Genomic DNA, 21,609 nt, shown 5'->3' on the forward strand with positions numbered 1-21,609 from the left:
CTTGTGATTGTGAATGCAATGAATTGCATTAATTGTCTGTTTTTTCTTTTGCAAGAGCACTGTAAAAATATTTATATTCATATTCATATTCCAACAGTCTTCTATTCTGCAGATGGATAAACAGAAGAAGAGGGCCATAGTGATAATGTGACAATCCTGAGTGATAGCAACATCAGGAACATGGAACACAAAAAGCTTGAGTAATACCAAGGGCTGAAGGAAGAGCTAGAAAAAATGTGGAGGGTGAAGGAAACTGTGGTTTCCATGGTAATCAAAACACTAGGGTCTGTGATCTCCCAAACTAAGAGAATGGCTCCAACAGATCCCAGGAACAATATCCAAAATCTCGGCCCAGAAGAGTGCAGTCATGGGAACAGCTAAGATAGCTAAGATACTATGCAGGAGTCTCAAGCTCCCAGGCCTCTGGTAGAGGACCTGAGCTTGAAGAAAAGAAAAGTAACATACTAGTAAAATAATAAGGAAATTACAATGAACTCTCTGAATAGGTTCAACATATTTCCTGCCAAGACACTGCTCCTTGTGGTGAGACAAATTAGTTATTGTTTATCTCTTCTTTTGGTTTTATATTTGTGATAGTACTAGATGTTAGCAACTGTTAGTATATAATTAGCATGCAACTGGAAAATTGTAAAATGTTTCAATTTCAAAGGTTTATTTATATTAATACATACTCTGAAGTTAATATTAATATATACTCTGAAAAAGCACCAATTTTTCCAAACGTCTTTGGATTTTGGTTGCTTTTTTCTCTGTATTAGTGACCCCACAATGCTTCAATTATGCTAAGAATTCTGCCAATTCTGTAAGTGGGTAAATGTACTACCTGTGTTTCTGGGGGTTTAAAGTCATTAACATACTGAAAGATGTTTTTTTTTTTATAGCAGAAATGCCTATTAGGTTATATCACTGTACTTTTCACTGAAAAACAAACAAAGTTTTATTTTTTATTTTTTTGTATTAATGTTTATTTCGTTGCTCTGTAGAGTTTTATAAGCAAAGAAATCCCATAATATTTTCTTTCTATCTTAGATTTTGCATAGTACTCTGTTGTTTTATGATGGTTATCAGGGTAACATGCTAGAAATGTATAGAAGTTGTAGGCTTTGGATGTTACATGTATGGATAGAAATTACCTGACTTCTGAGAACTGCAACAAAAACACTGCTCACAGGAAAAATGACAAATTTTAAATCAAATGAAAGTTAATGAAAATGACTAAATTACCATTAGTCCCTATGACTTAGTGAACTGGTGAGCCAACACAAATGCCTACACAAATATCCAGACATATGAGGAATAACCTTTTCAAACGAAAGTGTTTGTGTCATTGCAGTATGTCATAAACTCTTTGCACAATGCCACCATATGCACATTTTATATCATTAGGACTTGCCATTATGGTACTTTATGAATCGGGAAGCAAGGTACTAATCAACTAGCTAAATAATAATAATAAAAAACGTATTATATACAGGCATGGTCAGACCACCATCTAGGTAGGTCTGCAGGAACATGTTTTAAGTAGGTATAGCTGCTTAGGACTTGGGGAAATTTAGGAAAGTGAAAAAGAAAAATAAACAGTAAATATCTGAGCAGTCATTCAGTAAAAATTGTCATTACTTTGTTAAAAGCAACAACAATGAGGATATATTCAAAGTCAAAGTCAAATTTATTTATATAGCGCTTTTTACTACTGTCGTCACAAAGCTGCTTTACATGTCTGTGTCCAAGCCCCCAGTGAGCAAGCAAAGGGTGACAGTGGCAAGGAAAAACTCCCTAGAGAATGAGGAAGAAACCTTGAGAGGAACCAAGACTCAAAAGGGGGAACCCATCCTTCTTGGGCCAATTATGTACACTGCAATAGCAACAATATAAACAATAAAGAGCAGAATAAGTAATGAGATTAAAAAATAATAATTATTTTAAAAATAAGCAATGAATGTCTGTTCCAGTTTTCTACAAGTTGTAGAGCTGGTTTTCACAGTGAGCGTGTGTCCGAAACCCATCTTGCATGACAATGTCTGTCAAGAGCACCAGAGATGTAGTTGGCTGGGGTGGAAGGGTGGTGGGATATATGTCAGGGGGCATCAGGGGGTGGTGGAAGGAGCCATAGCAGCTGAGACGGGTTGAGGGTCAGTAACAACATGACATCAGGAGTAGGTTTACCTCAGCAAAAAGAAAGAATAGGTTATTAGGCATGTCCAAGTACAAAGGTGTGTAAGTTAGAGAACTAAAATGAGCAAAAATGGACTCTACCTTATGGCAGCACAGCTAAAAAGATCCAGAAGGAAAGGCATAAGGGCTCCCTGGAACATCAGCACATCAGCACCGCTCTAAGTCAACAAACTTGAGTAACAAAAAGAGCTGACAGGATCATAACATCCCAGTTTACCATAACTCTCAATGCCCATGGAGCCCCAGATCTACACCTTTACCTAAGATGGGAAGTAGTAAATAAAATGCCTGACTGTAGGTTTTCAGCCTAGCCTTAAATATTGAGACTTTGTCTTAATATTGAACATTTACAGGAAGTGTCACGGAACGCTCTCCTCTCACGAGTCACGTGGTTTGGCCCGCCACATGCAGTGTTTTTTGTGTTTGTAACCACGCCTGCACACAGTTTAATCTTGTTATGTCTATGTATTTAAACCCAGGCTCATGTGTGCAGTACTGTCAGTCATTGTTCATGTTTGCCCTTATTCTTGTTGCTGTTGTTAAAGCTGTTAAATCTAGTTAGCTTCATGTTCATGTTCACCGGTTATGTTAAATGTGAGTGCCATCGTTGTATTCGTTGTTTGTTAATAAACATCTGTCACTGTTGAGGGAGTCTGTGTGTCCTGTTTGCCCCCTGCGGCACTCGGGCCATTACAGGAAGGTTATTATTATATTGGGAGCTTTATAGGAAAAGGCTCTGCTCCCTGCAGTAGATTTTCTTATACTTGGTACTAGTAAAGAGCCTGCACCTTTTGATCTAAGCAGATGTGGAGGGGTTATAATGCACTAGGAGTTTGCTAAGGTACTGTGGGGCCAGACCTTTCAGTGGTTTGTGGGTCATTAGAAGTATTTTATAATCAATACGAAATTTTACTGAGAGCCAAAGTAATGTAGCTCAGATAGGCGTGATGTGATAAAAGTAAGAACTGTGGCTGCTGCATTTTGAACTAGCTGGAGCTTCTTTAAGCACTTAATGGTACAGCCAGATAGTAAGGCATTACAGTAGTCCAATCTGGAAGTGATAAATGCATGGAATAGATTTTCTGCATTATGTCCTAGAAATATTATTTACATAAGCTTCAAACGAGAGACTTAGATCCATAGTCACTCCAATATCTTTAAACTGTTGAAGATATCATTGGGAGACCATTTAGGTTCAGTAAGTAATTAGAAAAAAAAGGTCATAGCTGTTTTTTGCCTTAAAAGAAACACTTCTGTTTTGAGAGCATTAAGTGAGAGAAAGTTTCTCAACATCCAGTGTCTGACGTCCTTTACACATTCCTCAATAATACTATGCTAATATACGTCCTCTGGTTTGGCTGAGACATATAACTGAGTATTATCAACATAACAATAGAAACTAGCAGAGAACAGATCCTTGTGGGACACCATAGCCAACCTTGGTACATGCTGAAAAGTCTCCATTTATGTTAACAAACTGGTAGCGATAGGCTAAATAAGATTTTAACCAATGAAGGGCTATTGCCCTAATCCCAATAGCATTTTCAAGTCTATCTAGTAAAATGTTGCAATCTATGGTGTCAAATGCTACACTCAGATCAAACAATATAAGCAATGAGACATAGCCCTGGTCAGAAGCCAAAACAGGTCATTAACTACTTCTTATCAGTGCTGTCTCTGTACTGTGATGAGGCCTAAACCCTGACTGAAAGACTTAATGTATCTGGTTCTGATTCACGTATCAGCTTACCGGCTGGGCTACAGCTTTTTTTTCTTTTAAATAGGTTTGTGATCGGCCTGTAGTTTGACAGCTGACGTGGGTCAAGGTTAGATTTTTTAATAAGTGGTCTGCTTAACGCTAATTTGAATGATTTAGGAATGTAGCCAATGTTTATTACATTTAGTAAAGGTTAAATTACTTTAAATTAGAATTTCTTTATAAAAGTGTATTATTATGGTATATAGACATTCATGTTTTTATTTCATTTTGTTGTTCACCCAAAAATGTATTTAATATGATAACAAAAAGAAGTTGGATGTGTTTACTGTACATATTCTGATTTACTCTTTAAAATGTACTGCATGATTCCTTGGAAACATTTGTGTAAGCAGAGTGGAAGCAGCTGTTTACTTTTAGCAAATGAAAGTAGAAATGTAAATGAACACATATTTTTACAAATACCACTTTGTGAAGGTTTCTCCTGCATAGCTGCCCATGGGTGCACAGCAACCATGGCATCCACTGAAGCTATAGCTGCCAACTAAATTTAAAATGAAGGATCTTATTTTTTATTTTTTATTTTTAACTTTATCTAGCACATCGCACATTGTGATGACTCACTAGGCTGGCCACTATAAGTTACACACAAACAAAGTGCAACAGGGAGGCTAAGCAGGATGTGGAGACAAGTCGCATTGAACAGAAACACACGTTTATTCATACACGTAACAATCACAACGTAGCTTGCAGGCTATCATATCCAAACAACTTACAACAGTACATGTAGGTGCTAGACTTTTATACATGAATACTAATGAAACAACGATGAGCAGATGTAGAGCACAGGGTGTGGAACGCCAAATGGCAAGGCCAGAGGACCGAGCGACCCAACACGGGCCAGCATGAGCAAGACGGGGGGGGGGGTCCGGGACCAGGACAACACTGACAGGCACAGGCATAGACACCAAAGGGGACAAAACAACTAGCACAGACAATGTGATGGGGACAGACACGGTGACAGGGATGGGTACAAAATTACACAAGGGATTATTAAGAAGTTCAGGTAAGCCAGCAAGAGCCCCGGGCTGTCCCCCAGACATCAGCTGCGCTGGAGTCCAACCCACCTGTGAGGGATTGCCCCTCGCTGATTTGGGGGGTGGTAACTTTTGCTGCCCTGTTTCTGGAGGTGCACCAACTACTCTGCCCGTCTCTGGGGTGGGCACTGGTGTCGCTTCCTTCCTGCCTCGGTACAGGTGCACAAATTCCAGTGTGTCCTAGTGAAGGGAGTTTCCTCTTTGGATGAGGTTGCCTCTAGATGTGCAGCACGGAAAGGCTTGCTTGCACCCAAGCGAAACCTCCTGGGTGGAGCCTTGGGCGGTATCTTAAGTACTGGAGGCTCGTCATTCTTGGAGATGGCAGACTGAACTTCACTGTCAGTGGGAGGGTCCCCATAGAGGACCTTCTCCACCTCCATTGGTGGATCCTCCACATAGCCAGACTCCAAGTCTGACCTCAGACTGACATCGCTGCACTCCCCTCTGTCTCCATGTAGGTGTTGTAGGACCCAGTGGAGTCCACTTCCAAGTGTCAATCCTCGTTGTCTGGCTGGGGTCTGTAGGAGTCCGCAGACTCAGACCCTGGACCATACTCAGGGCCCCTCCAAAATCATCCAGTGGCCTCCTCCCCTGTTGTGGACTCATGGAGTGAGGCCAGGATGACTGAAGGTAGTAGGACCGTACGGAGTCCGACTTTGAGTACTGGACATCATTGTACCAGTCCCGGTAGCCCGATGTGGGTCCGTATGACTCCACAGAGTTGGCACCTGGGCCACACTCAGGGACCACCCCCCTCCAAACTCCCCCAGTGACACTCTCCCCTGCTGTGGGAGGGCTTCCCTGCGAGGGCTGTGGAAGGGCGTTTACGTCTCTTCTTCCCCTTCCTTTTTTTCCCCTTTCGTCCCAGGCATCTCTCAGCAGTCGGTGTTTCTGTAACAGGGAGGCTAAGCGGGATGCGGAGACGAGTCGCATTGAACAGAAACACACATTTATTCCTACACGTAACAATCACAGCATAGCTCGCAGGCTATCATATGCAAACACCGACAACAGTAACATGTAGACACTAGACGTTTATACCTGCATACTAATTAGCCAATGAGGAGCAGGTGTGGAACACAGGGGGCCGTGGCCACACCAACGAACACACATGCACACGAATAGACGTCTGAGAGGAGGGACCGTATCGTGACACAAATCATGAAGGCCTGCAGTGTTGTTGTTTTCATATTTTTCATCCTCAGTAATTGATAACTATTGATATCTATTTATTTTTGTTTTTTTTGGAAACATTAACAATACTTGCAATAAAAAATTCTCTATTCTTTGTTGCTTGCTGGTGCTGACCATTGTTGCTTTAATTTGTGGATGCGGCTTCCTGGTGGAGGAATTTTCTGGTTAAATCTGTTAAAATTTACAGTTACTCATGAGTAAGGATCAACATGTCTGCAGCCACAACAAGGAGTGGGGGAGGGGGGTTCTTCAGCCCTGGCTGACTCCCAACCCCCTTCCCATGCTAATACACAGAGGCTCATCATCTTTCAAGGGTTTCACAGAAGTCACTCACTGCCTTGAAGAGCATTTGTGTTTGTACAGTTTCACAGAGAATTCAAGTAATAATATGGTTAAGTCATTATTTCATGTTTTATTGATTAGACACAAGACCACCTGTCAGACCAGAGCCTTGAGCAGTACCATCACAATGTCTGAGCTCAAAAAGTGGCATCACATTAGCTGAAAAGACAAACACATAGGAAACCTGCCCACATTTTAATGGAAGATAAATATTACATCCTATCTTGGTCTGAGATTGATGAGAGATTCTCTGGAGCAAGCCACCTATATTGCATACAAAGGTCACAATGCAGTTAAGACTATAACAGCAGTTTAAAGATCTACAGCACTCAAGCCCTGCAAAAGACCAGGTGGCAACAAGACAAATCCTACAAAAGGAGATCAGCACTTCAGTTGAAGCTCAGCACTAAGCTAAGATGTTCTAAGATGGAGGAGATCAGCAGTCTGCTATCTTTCTTTATTGGTTCACCTGTTGTTGATAATGTTGCCTGCGGAACATGATGCTGATTTTGAGCTTCAGCTGTACATGTGTGACTGAAGTTATGGTTTAAGGGCTGCTGGAATAATGAAGTACATCACTATCTATGTTAAGGAAATGCAAGCACATCACTGACAACAAAATGGGTGGCTTTGTTGAGCAATGATCAGATTATCAGAACTTCAATGGTGTTGATGCTGATCAGGCACTGGAGCAAACCATCAACCATGAGGGCAAGAGTGAAAGTGGAGTTATCAGCCTCACATTGAAAAATGGTGTACTCACAGGATGGTTAATGATAAGGCATGTAACAACAGAATATGTGAATGCCAGTAAAGAGCTTTATAACAAAAATGCCAAAGGACAACTAATCCATCAAGAGCTTGGAGATTCCAGGACAGAGAGATGTATACAGAAGATAACAGATGTTGTGGAGCAAAAGCAGGACTGATCAGGCTGCCTCAGAAAAGCTGGCAACAGGTTTATATTGCTTCTTTGAAGACACTAAAGCACACAATAAGATATTCATAATTGAATGTCTCTAGTGGGATACAAGAATATCGAGTTTTTGGGAGGCAGAAAGAAGAAATTGTTGAGTCTCTTCTACAGACACAAGAGCATCAGTATCAAGCAATAAATATGCATGACATCAAATGGACATAGAAATACTTTTCAGGAAACCTCTAGAGGTTTCAAGCTAAAAGGATGTGTCTTTGGAATGGTATGGATTCATGACTTAGGTGTTGTGCCTCCTGCTTTTATTCTGCGATAAAGTAAAGAATCTGGACTGTATACATTACAGATAGTATGGCCCTGTTACAAAATCATAATAAATAAGAATTTTAAAACTTTACATTTTCTAACTTTAAATGACCTCAGAGAATTTGTTCTGTAACGGATTTTTTCTTGAGTGCTTTAACTCCACAGCTTTAACTTTAAGTACACAGGGCATGCTGGCTGAAAAGAATTTGTGCAAATCAACAGTATTTCCCTGTTTTAAGAGTATGGTCTCAATGCTATGTACCAAATTGCGGTTTGGTGCATTAGTCAGCTCCCAAAACCAGTCATTTGGAGTCCTGCTTGGCTTGAGGCTGAAGAATGATTGAGAAAATGTGAGCTACACTACAAAGCTCCACTTGTACATTTTATAAGATATATCCTCTGCTTGAGAATTTAAAATGAATCTGGTTCCCCCTGCCACTGAAATTCGATTCTGTAACAGCCCGAGTGCTGCAGGGCAAGGAGCAGGATGCACAAACTCCCTCGACAGAGATAGACATTTATTGAAAAACACAGAAGACAACAGCACTCACATATAACATAAATGGTAAACATGAATACACATACAACTAACATTAACGAGTTTAACTTTGACAAAGGCAATGTGCACACGAACACTAACATGATCAATAACCAATAACCCTGCACACACCAGCAGGGGTTGAAATACATATAGACGAACAACGCTAAAGCATATGCAGGTGTGTGCTCACAAGGAGGGCGTGGCTACAAACAAGACAACAACAAAGACTTCCCACTGCACGCAGTGAGCCAAACCACGTGACTAGTGGGGAGAGAAGCAGTCTGTGATGGGTTCTATGTGATTGACTTGTTTGCATGTCCAACAGGTTTGCCCCACTCAGCGAGGCCTGTTGAAAGAGCTCTGGTTACAGGGGACTCTTTTTTTGCGACACTTGAAATTAGCTAGGCCTTTAGGGATACCAGCAGCAGTAGTCAGCTGTATACCATGGTCCAGACATTGCAGGTAATCTTAAAGTTTTAGGCAAGCACAGGTTCTCTAAGATAGTTATTCATGTAGGAGCTAATAATATACACTTTCATCAGTCAGAGATTATTAAAAATAATACTGAAGAAGTGTGTTAATTATTGAAGGCAATGTCTGATGCTGTAGTATACTCTGGTCACATCCCAATGCGGCACAGCAATATAATGTACAGCCGGTTATCTTTGCTGAACTGCTGGATTTCCAAGTGGTGCTCACAGAACAATGTGGGCACCTTTTATCTAAAGCTGAGTTTATTAAATGTTATATCCCTAACATCTAAAGAGCTCATGATAAATGAAATCCTAACAGATCATAGATTTAATATACTTTGTCTAACAGAAATCTGGATCATGCCTAATGAGTACATAGCTTTAAAGCTTTTAGCTATGTACACTGCTCTGGTCTAACTGGCCGTGGAGGCAGCATTGCAGTTATTTATACTGACACATTAGGCATAAACCAGAAAACTAGTTATGATTTCGAGCCTTTTGAAATTACTTTTACTAGCATAAATGATGTAGCCAGCAATAAGAAGCCCATCCAGCCTCTTCCACTAATTGGCATCTACAGGCCATCAGGACCCTATTTAAAACTTATTAAGGAATTTGCAGATTTCCTCTCCAGTATAGTTACTAGCCATTATTGTTGGTGACTTCAATATTCACTTTGATAGTGCCCTCAAAGATCAGCCTTTATTCCTTTATATGCCTTTATATGATTATATATTGGAATCAGTTGGTTTCACCAAATGTATAAGAGAACCCACACACTCTGGTGGACATATGCTTGACACAGAGAACGTAGTTATACTACCCCAGTCAGATGCCAACTCAGACTGTTCCCTAATTTCATTTCAACTACATATGAGCTACAATCTAACCTCACTATCATACCAGACGCATAATGATATCAGCTACTGCACCTAGATTTATTGTGAATCTAACAATTCTATTTGAGGATGTAACTGAGGAAGCCTTTAAAAGAAAATTTAATTATGCAGACCCTCACCGTAGGGTCCATCTCTCATTTTCCATATCATAAAAGACAAACTCTCAGTTAGTCATCAGAGTAGGACAGGTAGTCACTAACAAACCAAAGCCAAGACCAGACATCAAACTTGCTTCTGCTTGTTGCAATGAGATTATACATAGGTCCCAGTCTATCAAGACTTTATCCATTCACTGAAACATAAAAAATTTCAAAAAAGCTTGCAAAGTCCATACTACTGACATAATGAATATCAAACTAGTTCAATTTTTAATCACACAGTTTTTTATTTATGAAAATATTTATGAAAATTATTTATGAAATTCTCTCCCTGAACATAATATATCTACAAATAAGAAATCTTCTGAGTCATTTTCACTAATTACTATTTGTAGGCCACCATGGTCACACTCTGAGTTACTGCAAGAGGTTGCTCAGTTCATATCAAATGTAGCAATCTCTATGAATAATAATACTAGATGATTTTAATATTCATTTTGAAATAGCAAAGGACCCACTGAGAAAAGCATTTGGATCTATCCTAGACAGTAGTTGTTTCACAATTTTTTTAATAAATTGTAGGTTGTGTGGTAATCTTACCCTTGACGTAATTTTGACCATTGGAGTTAGAGATAAGAGATAACATATCCATTCTCCCTCACACTATGGTCTCTGACCATTACCTCATATTATTTAAACTTTGCCTTGGTTATAAAAAGTGTAGGAGTTACTAAAAAGTAATCCAAGACTGTGAATCATTAATTCTCTAAAATTATAATGTGTTTACTTTAGTCATCATGTCCTGGAAAAAGTAATCTCATCACTCATTACTTCTAAGTTACATCCCAAAAATCACACAAATATACTGGAATCAAACTGTATCAACTGGAAAGTACAAGGATGATAGACAATAGTCTTTTCAATAGTTTATTTAGGGACAAAAAGTAGCAAAAGTACACAAGTAAACATGTTTTAAATTAATTGTCACTATATTCATGACACTCGGAACCAGTCGTTGTCCTGAACATAACTAATATATTTATGCATTAGGAATGTATAGTCCCATAAAACTGTTTGTAGCAATTGAAAGTTACTTTTATCTTGGACATAACTCATACTTCATGATGATGTTTTTGACTTTGCATGAAATACATTTGAAACCTGACAAGCAAAGCAGGCACCTATGGCGGGGCATGTATGTGTGTGCAAATTGCACAAAAAAGCTAAAGGTAATGTTCTATACTTTGGGCAATAAGATTCATATTCTTACATAGAAACATGAGTAACACAAGTGAGTGTGGAGTGAATGGAGGCAGGACACAAACGTTGAGAAAAGTGACATTTATTTTGGTCAAATCCATAACACTGGACAACAAAACATTTTGTTTCCCAAACAAAGATACTTGGACCTTATAATTCTTTTTATGTTGAATTCAAATGTTTTTAGAACTTTTTTATCATGTATAGGTTGTTCATAATCTACTTATATTTATACAAAATGCTGTTGTTACACTTAAAATATGTACAAACTTACTTCTACTATGTACCATGTATGATGTTTGCATATATTTGAGCTCAGGAACATCTCTCTCAGTTATCTAGCAGTAATTTGAAACTTAGAAGCAGTACTCTTTCTTAAGTAATGATTTTCGATACTGTTAATGAGTATACTGGAACAGGAGAACTATGGGTGATATGTTGTCAGAATTTCTCTATTTCAATTCAGTATGCAAAAATACATAATAGATTAATTAAATAAAGCACTTTTGGAGTTCTTTTAGAGTGACCAGGCTCTTTCTTACCTACCTGGTTAAGAAGGTCCTTCTTGGCCGGATGCCTGACTTGGCCAGAGCGCCAACTCTAGGAAGGTTCAAGGTTGTGCCAAACTTTTTCTGAAGTATTTCAGTATTTCAGAATTATTGAGGCCTCTGTCATTCTGGGAACACTACAAACCTTTTATAGTGTCCTGCCGCCTGGATCCCAGGAGATTGGGGAGAGGACCATGACTGAAGTCCATGTCCACTCCGGAGGTGGAGGGAACACCCCCAGGAATTTCTTGGGGGATGCGGGGGGACCTGGGGCTATCGAGCCTGGGCCTAGGAGGACCGAGGGGCACCATAATAACCAGAAAGAGGGCGCTTGGGTGGAGCCATCGGGATCTCCGATGGACAGAGCTGAAGCCTGAGTCCCTTCCCTTCAGCAGACTTGCCAACGAGACTGGAGGGGTCTGTCCAAAGCCCAGGAGGCAAACCGTCTCTGGGATGCTCCTAGAGTGGCAGGCGAGAGGAGGAATGTTGGGGAGGGTAGCACGTCCATAACCAGGGTAGACGTGCACCCCTGTGTGTTCATTGAGTCCACGGACACAATGAAGGTGCTTGCGCGGACGGCAGGCGCCACGTCACAGCGCCTTATATGTTTGTGTTTGCGCTTTTTATGTTTACAGGTGCAACATCGTTGGGAGCATACCGGACTACCCTTTCTCCCTCTTCCGTGAGCTCTCCCTTGCTGGTGGCACCTGGCCTGCCTTGTACTGGGTGGGTGCAGGGCACTGCCGTGCTGTATGTTTGTGTTTATGTGTACATAGCGCCTGGAGGTTCACATTCTCTTGAAGGATGCGTAGGGAGCTGCTCCCCTTGGGAGGGTGTTCTGTCACGGAATACGCGGAGGCGAGACACGTGGTTTGGCCTGCCACGTGCAGTTACACAAATATTAGGATAGCAACACAACATCCCAGTTTACTTGCAATGAACATTACCCCCCAGATCTACACCTTTAGATAAGATGAGAAGTATTTAATAAAATGCCATGCACGAAGTGATAAAATTAGTTCATGCTATTATTATTAGCATTATTAAGATTGGACTATTGTAATGTCCTGCTAACTGAAAGTTCTAGTAAGAGTCTAAGAGTCTAAATCCAGAATGTGGCACCAAGAGTCCTTACAAGAACCCCATTTTTTATATTAACATGATAAAAACCCTGTTACATTAAGTACAAGGTTGTAATGGCTTTGCTTCTCAGTATTTAAGTATACTTTCATACCCCACCCAGGTTTGTAATAACTATTTTTAAGTCCAGGTTGAATACTTTTTTGTTTCATCAATTTTTTGCTAATTACTTTTCAGGCTAGATAATCTTGGATGATCTTGGGGTCCATGGACATAGAGAATTAAGGTACACTGAGTCACTGGTGATGTTGTCCCACAATCATCATGTATTCAAACAGCTTTTTTGATAGTGGAACAGAAGGATGCTGATATCTTAGGGAGCTGGGTTAGGTTTGGGTTATCTTTTGCTTCTCATTTTTTAGCAGTCTCAGTTGCACTCTCTTAATCATATAACTATCTAGTGCTTTTCTAAACAGAGTTAACCATCTCTGTGTATATTTTTCTCTAAAAAGCTGCACAACTGCCATTATTGTATCTGCTGATGCGAGCTCCAACCTAAAGGAGAATTCCTGCCTGACCACTATGGACCCTCCAACTGTACTTGATTGCCTCTAATGAGATTAAAGCTTGTGTCTGGGTGTCATGGAGACTTTTGTGAACAGCACATCACCACTTTTATTGGATCTCCTTGAACACCGTGTTTAGATGTTTCCTATGTGAAATCTGAAAAGAACTACTAATTGGTTTCCCCTGAATAATCTGAATGTCTTCCACAAATGTGTTAGTTATTACTTAAGTCTTATAAAATGCTCATGTGTTTATAACAAATTAAAATTAAAAAGCAAATTCAGTATGTGTTGACAGTTTTCATCCAGATTTAACCAGAGCAGGACCAATTGATCTTCTGAGCCTTGTTTCCACTAAAGGTTTCCTCTTCTTGCTCACAGGGAACTTTTCCTGGCCACTGTCACCTTATCTTGCTCATTAGGGTCCTGGTCTTGTATTCTCTGTATGACATGTTGCAGACACAGAGCAAGACATGAGTGAATATATCAAAGAGCAGAGTTTAATGAAAAAGCCCCAAAATAGGAAAAAACAAGGCACAAGGTGCTAGTAGTGGCACCAGTAGAAAGAGCCAAACAGCATCATATACAGAGCAGGCTCAGCAGATGGCTGAGGTTGCTCAAATGCAAAGCATTGGGGATGGGCACCAGTGGGACTTAAACAGGAAGAAAGTGGAATGGGGAACAAGTGCAGGTGATTACTAATAAATGGGTGATGTGGGACAGAGGAGTGCTTGTGAAATGTGATTGGTGATTCTTAGACAACTAGTCCATGCCACTTTGTATAGATGATTTCTGTAAAGATGCTTTATGACAACATGTAAAAATGCTTTACAAATAAAGCTGAATTGCCAGAAAATACAGATAAAATTATCTTAAAGAAATAAGGTATGTCAACGCAAGAAAGTCAGACAACTTTGAGAACCTGACCACTGAGACAGATTCCTAATCATTTCTCAGTAGGTTTGAAATAAAATAAGTAAAAAAAAAAGGCTTTAACTCTCAAATGGGTGTTGATACTTTAAAAGTAGCTTTTAAAAATATCAACATGGATTTTGTTTTCTTACGAGTAAAATTTTTGATGACTAGGGTAATTAATGACTAGGGATTATTCTAAATTAGAAAGGTGCTATTCACATCCACACAGCGCTGTTCTGTGGCAGACCGAGTGCCATAGGGCAAGGAGCAGGATGCACAGACCTCAACAGAGATGGACATTTATTCATGTTAGACAAAAACGATAAACAATATGGCACTGACATATAATCAGTGCAGCATGAATACAAAGAACGCGTAACATGAACATGCACATAAACAACAACGGACATTGAACTACAAACACAGGAGTATAAATACCTACATAAATGAAACAAAGAACCGGGTGCAGGTGTATACTAACAAGAGGGGCATGATTACAAACAAGACACAAGTCACAATGAACACAGTCATCGGTGAACTCCCACTCCCACTGGTGGTCGGTACCACATAATCAGTGGGAAGGGAAGCGTACCATGGCATGTTCTATGTCATCACAATTAAAGAGGGCATCATTTGCATTTTGTCAGGGTATTTTGGGAAAGACATGAAGTTAAGTTATAACACAATAATTAAATAAATGAATTGAAACATATTTTTAAGTTAACCTAGCTATTCATTTTAAATCTGTAGTCATATCTGGTCTAAATAATTTAACATTTTAATTGCAACGAATGTAGAGGATGAATAACACACTAAAAGAAATTAATAGATATGCCAACAAAAATGTACTGTAACCACCCCAACTAACACACCAAAAGACAGACAGCCTTTTGAATACACAGTAAAAGCCCACATTGTACATTTTAGATTTTTAAAGGTCTTCATTCTGTATTTAATAAAAAAAAATGACTTTTTGTTGTTATTCTACTGGGAGAACCAATACTCCTGATTTTATAATTTGCCAGAGTCAGGTATTGTTCTTAAATTTAGATAGAACTATCTACATGGTAGAATGCAGTGTGTGCAGACTGAATGTTAAATACTAATATGTTTAATGGTGCTAAAGGTTAGACCTTGGGGAACAATTCTGGAGTCTCTTTCTTTTACTCCGTCATTGTCTGTCAATGTAGCCAGTACATATTTCCATGACTGAGTTGATGTTATTTGTTGTTTAGCAACCACTTAAAAAATTAAGCTTTCTGTAATTTATGAGACCTTTTTAACATTATACAATGGAGACCTAGTTAGAAACTTTAAATGTTCACAAAGCTAAAGTAGTGCTGTTTACAAATTAAAAGAAAGCTCATTTGGAACTTTGACCTGTTTCCCTTTTCAGAAAAAAAAATGTGTTTCTACATACTAATCTTGGCATAAATTAGACAATTACTTGATATTTAAGCCTCATATTTTGCAATTAGTAAGTACACTGAGAAAGAACTTGGCAAGAAATTTTATTATAGAAAAAAATATTGTTTATCTTTTGAGGGACTGACTGTGAGAATGTTATTTATATGCATGCAAAAATATACTGTTTATGTTGATTGGACACAGTTTATCATATAAGGCTTATTACTAATTATAAGATTACTACTGACCATTGTGTTCATTATGTAAGACTGGCCCTTCCCTCATTAACTGTACACAGACTTATCCATTGATGCATTTTTTTTAAAGTTTATACTTGGCTTCTTACCTTATTTAAGTAATCTCACTTTTCAAAAGGAATAGGAAATTATGGGCTATTTATGAATTTTTAAATGTGTTCTGAAAAGAGTAAAAGTGGGTTTAGATGTCTGTCAATATATTAAATTGATATATATTATCAATGTTCCCAGGGCCTTTGAAAGCAAATCATGACTGCAATATTGTATATTATCATCAAAATCCCTTGTTCTCTGACATTTAGCAAACCCATTTTCCCTGTACTGGCATAGCTATGTAGGTGGATATTTTCAGGTAGTAGCTATTTTTAAGTTTAATTTTATACTTGTTAGTTAGGCATAATTGTGTTTCCATGGCCATTTTCGTTTATCCTAATTAAGGGTGCTGGTAATTATAGAGGGCTCTGTGTGGGAAGTCTGCTGAGAATTTTGACATGAGTGTCTGGTCACAAGAGAATGAAGGATTGGTCAGTGAGATGAAAAAGTTATGTAAATTAGAATACCTTGACTGTGATGGAGCTGTGAGTTCTAGTGCATATCTATCTATCTATCTATCTATCTATCTATCTATCTATCTATCTATCTATCTATCTATCTATCTATCTATCTATCTATCTATCTATCTATCTATCTATCTATCTATCTATCTATCTATCTATCTATCTATCTATCTATCTATCTATCTATCTATCTATCTATCTATCTATCTGTCTGTCTGTCTTTCTGTCTATCTGTCTATCTATCTATCATACAAAACAGTTAAGAAAGAAGGCTTGCTGAATAACTTGATTGACCTGAGAATCAATGTTCATAGTCACATAAAACCCCTAAAATATAGTCCCCAGATTTATCAGTCAAAGTTAACATAGACCTCCACACAAGAGTTCTCTGCTCTCCTTTTCTGTCCTTCTGTCTAGTCCATACTCCCACCCTTATTAAAGCAAGGATAAGCCATTTATCCAAGATGGGTATTTATATAGTTTTAAAATATGAAATATACTAAATACATGCAATAATCAATGTTTAAGTTATATAAATGTGTATATTAATTTCCCTCTCATTGGTAAATGTAATAATTTATAAGTAGCTTTAAAAAATAAATAAAATTGCCTCTTTCCTCCATACAGTTACCTTCAGCATGTTTCCCTGATCCCAGCTCCAAGAGGAGCCTTCAAATCCATAGGAGAGAGCAAAATAGCCTATGCTGCCACTCCTACAGGACTCTGGTAGGTGTACACCTCATTGTTAATGGTCCTCGTTTCTAATTTAAGAGTTTAGAGGATGTGTTGTATTAAAACCAAAATACTTTACAAAATGGATGCCACACTAGTCTCCAATAGTGGTCAAACCTGTTGCCATTGTTGGTGTTCAATAGTGTAGTGATATGTTCCCTTAAGAAGACAAAATGTATTTGATTCAAGCCAAAATTGCATAGTTTGACCCAAGAATATCAATAGGAGAATGCATACAGTATCTATGCATGTTGTAATGCCCTGCCATATAAGCTGTAAATAATGTACTGGTTACATATGCAGTTAAGTATGCACAAAATGCTTTGTTGAGAATCTGTCGAACTTGAATCCAAATATTGTGGCAATTGGGCAGGGACACGGTGTTAAATATTTTCTGATATTCTTGAACAACATTAGTTCAATAACAGAAAGAAATCCACCCATTTGATAAAACAAATATAAAAGCTATATAATATGCAACAAATCAAGCATCTATTTACACTATAGAAGTGTAACATAACAACAAAAGAGAAAGATCAGGAATCTTTTAATGGAAACAAAAGTAATTAGCTTCTTGATAAAGCAAAACAGCTTCTTAACAAGCAAATGTGTGCACCTGGAAAGAGAAAGTAACAGCCAATCATTAGTCTTAGTGTAAGGTAATGTAAAACAAGACAGTGGGCTCCTGTGGGAACAAACAGGGCAAAGTAAAATGGGTTATGGGAGAGTGCAGTGATTAGTAAGTGGGTGACTGGACCGGGAATGTTAGTGGGAGCTATGATTGGTGGAGGAGAGTGTGTGCTTGGCTGGGTGCATACCAGGGCATGGCAAGAAACTAACCTGGTATAAATTTAAGCCAATTCTTCTGTTATTTCTAAGTTATTGTTACATACAATCGCAATAAAGCAAAAGAAATTAATTGCATTAAAAATGCAGCCTTTTTTGGGGAGGGGGATGTTGGCTTTAACCTATTTAATGCAGTATATTTTGGCTTGAAAATCTGTGCTTTCTCTACAGATCCACAAACTCTTTAATTACACCTATATACCTCTGTAACTTCTCACAGTACAAAAGTCAAAGACATCAACTCTTCCCCTCATCTGATCATGTTACTGATGGTTTTATGGCTACTTTCCCTAACAGCACAGAGACCTGGAAGCAGAGAATACTTTTTTTTAACATACTTACATGTAAGCATAATTGGACAGAAACATAAGTTGTTGTTTACACTCTGTACTCCACCACTTTCTGTGTATAATGAAACAATTACTGTGAGGTTAAAGCAGAAAATAGGTTGTTTGATACTATTTATGTTTACATTCGATAAACCACATAGATTGCTAATTTGTTTCTCAGTCATCTGTGCCATTGTATAATTAGTAGCCCTGCAAAAAAATCGAACACAATGTCTAGATTTGCTTATAGATGTAACATTTTCATCTAGAGTTTGATGCTTCCATCTTTCTATATAGAGAACCATCATTAGGCTGCAGTATCAGAATAAGTAAATCAGAGGCTCAAACATTAAATGTGTAAAAATCGACTCTTTAGCACATTGGTAAGATGCATGAATGTAATAGTGTGCCTAGCAATAGAAAATAACCTTCCCAGAACAAGGAAGACCACACTAATGGTCGAAATAAAATACTTTCAATCATGAAAGCAAGCTGTTGAACAGATCAAGAACACTATGTAGGCATAGATGACACATATTTCCAATTAAACATAAGCGGGTTTAATTGTATACGGGATAAATTTTTTCGGACAGATAAAAGGACAAAAATAAAGACTACCCTGTACCAGACTAATGGAAAGAAGCGTATGTGAAAGAAAAGACAAAGGGTGAGGGAACTATTCAAGATTCATAAGATTCCAACTTATCTGTGAAACTGTGGCATGCGTATGCATGGTTGCTAGTGGAATTGACTCTTTTGTATTTCTTAATGATGTGGCTGTGATGGGAGTAGTGTCTTAATGCTTGGATAGAGCTGAATGCCTCAAAACACAATGAATGCAATGAATGGTGCTTTACCCAAAACAATGAATTGATACCTTCTACTAAAACAACTACAAAATTAAGAACTAAAATAGTGGAACATCCTTGACTGGCATGTTCAATCACTTGAGTTACAAAGCATATTCTAAAACAAGTAGCAATTAAAAACTTTGCTGCATTATATCCCTGCCAAAGTATCAGCCAAGGTTTGATTTCTATGGGTCAGAAATATCAGGCAGTCAGTGACTGCAAAGGAAAGGCAAAACTTTAGTAAACATGAATTGATTTAAGTATGTCAAATTGCCCAGTTATTTGTGGTTCCCTGAATTATGGGGGGTTGATTTCTATGGTTCCTTTATGGTTAACCTAAAGTAAATGTAAAGCCACTCATATTAAAGCAGTGTACACTTTAACTTAGTAGTTATTGCTTTCAAATTCAATGTGCTGGTTTCACACATCCAAAACAACAAAAATGGTGTCACTTTCCATTTACTGCTAAGCATATGTTAATAATCCTTTCACCATGGTATTATAGAGACTTGTGATGTAACACTTCTGCATGCTTCACATACCACTTTTCCATTAACAAAGTGCCAGTGATTGTGCTGGAGCTGGTGAAGGTTTCCACAAACCAGCATACTTTTCAAAAATGGACCTGCATTTCCACTGGTTTGAGAGTCCAGTGATTATATTTGAGTGGGTATTCCTTAAACTGGAAACAGAAGTTGGAAGAAATTGTACAAGCCACATAGTGGAATGCACTCTACTATTACAAATGGCATATCTATTTGTCCAGAATTAACTTTTTAATCTATTTCAGGACCACTGATGATTCATTGCTGCTTTTTCTCATGCTTTTAGTTAAACAAATTTATATGGTGACACCTTTGGTCACTTGCATCACAGGTTTGTTGGGTCCAAACAGCAAGATGGAAGCTATTTTTCTGGCTAAGAACCTTTTTTTTTGTATTGGAAAACCATGGAACTATTCAAGATTTTGGTACCACCACCAGAACCATGCCAATGGAAAAGCGCTATCAGTGGTTGTTGGAAATGTAATCTAATGAGTGTTCAAGCCTGGGACAACACATTTGTTCTTCTTTTCAGAAAGTACTGTTTCATAGTTAAAATTATTCCTTGAATTTGACTAAAAGTTCTTGGAAAAGCCAGTAGAACTCTACATCTATTTGCAGAATATTTAAAGGGAAACTGACACTGCTCCCATATTAACTGACTAAATTAATACTTATTGTAGGGTATTGTTTATGTTGTTTAACAAGTTCTAGTACTTATTGTTTATCGTACTTATCATTGTTTAAGATAGACCTTATGTATTTTGTACTTCTAGGTATCAGCATTCATCCCTGTATTCTACAGTATTCTAGTTCATTGGTATGTTTAATTCTAACCTACTATACTGTACTTGGATATATTCTATGAGTAAATGACAAAGCACTTTTGTAAGTCGCTCTGGATAAGAGTGCCTACTAAATGCTATAAATGTAAATGTAATGTGAATGTAAATTTGTTTTAACAAAAGTTGCCCCAGTATGCGTATCCAGGATGTCTGATGTTGAGTCTTTTTCACATCATGACTCTCTACAGCAGTGCTGTCTTTAACTGATATTGCTTTTTCTTGTTGCCATTTTTCTTAAATTAAATATTACAGCAGTCTTTCAAGTATTTTGTGCATGAACTAATGTTTTCTTTGCTGGTGTATTAAAAACATTATACATGTATAAAACAAACATATATACATATATAACAATTTTATATTTTTTTTCTCCAAAAAAGAAATAATAACTTTCAGAAGATTGTGGGAACACCCCACAAGGGATTTTTGGACCCTTGAATACTTTCTTTTGCCCAAGAAAGTATTAATTTATTATTTAATAAGTATACATAATTCAATTATTATATAATTATTATTAAATAATAAGTATACACTTATTATTTCATTCACTGAATTATGAGTCATTAAATTATTGTTTGGAAACTATTGTGAAAGACTGGGTATGGTTTAAAATAAGAGGAAGAGGATTTTACAGATTTAAAGATGATCAAAGTTTAGGTTTCACTTTTAGAGAATCAAACATGTACAGTAAACTTTTCACTGGACATATGGTCATGTACAGAGCAATTCTATGCACTTCTTACTCTCTCTCCCTGACGCGCACACACACACACACACACACACACACACACACACACACACACACACACACACACACACACACACACACACACACAAATACATACACACATACATACTCTAAGCATACAATCTGCTACTGCAAACCTCTTCCCCTCCCCCCACTCCACATCTCTCTCCCTTTTTTGTCCCCCTTATCCTCTCCTCTCCTCTCCCTCATGCTCCTCTCACTTACAGCCTGCAAGCAGTATTCAAGCCTCTATCTGAGTGAGAGAGAGAGAGAGAGAGAGAGAGAGAGAGAGAGAGAGAGAGAGAGAGAGGGAGAGAGAGGGAGGGAGGAAG

The 21,609-nt window shown here is 38.1% G+C and overlaps 1 long non-coding RNA gene across 1 annotated transcript; it reads left to right on the forward strand.

Moving 5' to 3' along the window:
* Positions 1-383: 383 nt before the first annotated feature.
* Positions 384-20,351, forward strand: LOC113572629. Its single transcript, XR_003410143.2, has 3 exons — positions 384-543; positions 17,015-17,113; positions 20,022-20,351. It is a non-coding gene; the product is annotated as an uncharacterized LOC113572629 (long non-coding RNA).
* The last annotated feature ends 1,258 nt before the right edge of the window (positions 20,352-21,609 follow it).

This window comes from Electrophorus electricus, chromosome 8, assembly GCF_013358815.1.
Source record: "Electrophorus electricus isolate fEleEle1 chromosome 8, fEleEle1.pri, whole genome shotgun sequence".
In the NCBI taxonomy this organism is placed as follows: domain Eukaryota; kingdom Metazoa; phylum Chordata; class Actinopteri; order Gymnotiformes; family Gymnotidae; genus Electrophorus; species Electrophorus electricus.